The sequence below is a fragment of the Lupinus angustifolius genome, chromosome LG19, assembly GCF_001865875.1.
Source record: "Lupinus angustifolius cultivar Tanjil chromosome LG19, LupAngTanjil_v1.0, whole genome shotgun sequence".
Classification (NCBI taxonomy): domain Eukaryota; kingdom Viridiplantae; phylum Streptophyta; class Magnoliopsida; order Fabales; family Fabaceae; genus Lupinus; species Lupinus angustifolius.
This window is the reverse complement of record NC_032027.1, coordinates 14,322,290-14,323,347: the sequence shown is the minus strand read 5'-3', so window position 1 is coordinate 14,323,347 and position 1,058 is coordinate 14,322,290.

Sequence of the window (1,058 nt, the reverse complement as noted above, 5' to 3'; positions counted from 1 at the left end):
AAATTAGTTTGTTATTTCTTTTTGTACAACAACAAAATAAATAAATCAATGAAAAATAAACAAAAAATTAATGAAAATGATAACTGGTCTATAAAATAAGAAAAATCTACAAAATAAACACACATCAATAAAAAATGCACTTTAAAGAATATTTTTATTTGTCATTTAATTTAATATTCATTCGTTTATTTTGAAAATATATTTTCTCTCTCAACCAATTATAAGTTATGAAAATATATTTCTTCTGTAAGTTATAAAACATTTATAATATATTTGTATTTTATTTAATATATTTATTCATTAAAAATGTAACTCATATATGTGTATTTTATTTAATATTTTATATATATAGGGAGCTACTCAATGAGAACAATTCTCATATTAAAATTGTGAGAATAGTAAATCTGGCTGAGAACAATTCTCATATTAAAATTGTGAGAATAGTAAATTTGGCCTTATAACCAATCATGTATGGTTCGTAGCTCCATATATATATATACATTAAATCTTATGTTTGAAAAGAATGAATGAAATGAGAGAATTTCGGCAATTTGATATGCAATTGATAAGAATGAGGACAAAGGAGTTTAGAAGAATCAATGAAATCAGATTATGCTCATAAATATGACATTAATGTTGACCTATCATTACACAATTATTATCAAAATTATTTTAAGTTTTAACTGAAATGTAATCATAGCATTTAAGTTTTTAATCAATTAAAATTATTATCAATTATAAGACAAAAAATGACAAACATAAGATTAAATTATAGAATAAAAGAGTGCACATTTTACCGGAACATTTGCATAGTTAAAAATGTATGTGCACATATTTATAGAGTTAAGTGAGAAAAATAAACAAAAGGATCTCAATTATTTTTTCTTTGTTCCAATCTTAACTCATATATTAATAATCACTTGCAACTTTCCAAAACACAGTGAATGAATAAGGAAGAGAATGAACAAATGTAAAGTTACATTCCTATTGTTCAATACAAAATATCCTAATTATTATTTTTTGTTACAAATTTTAAATGATGCATTAATCATCACTTA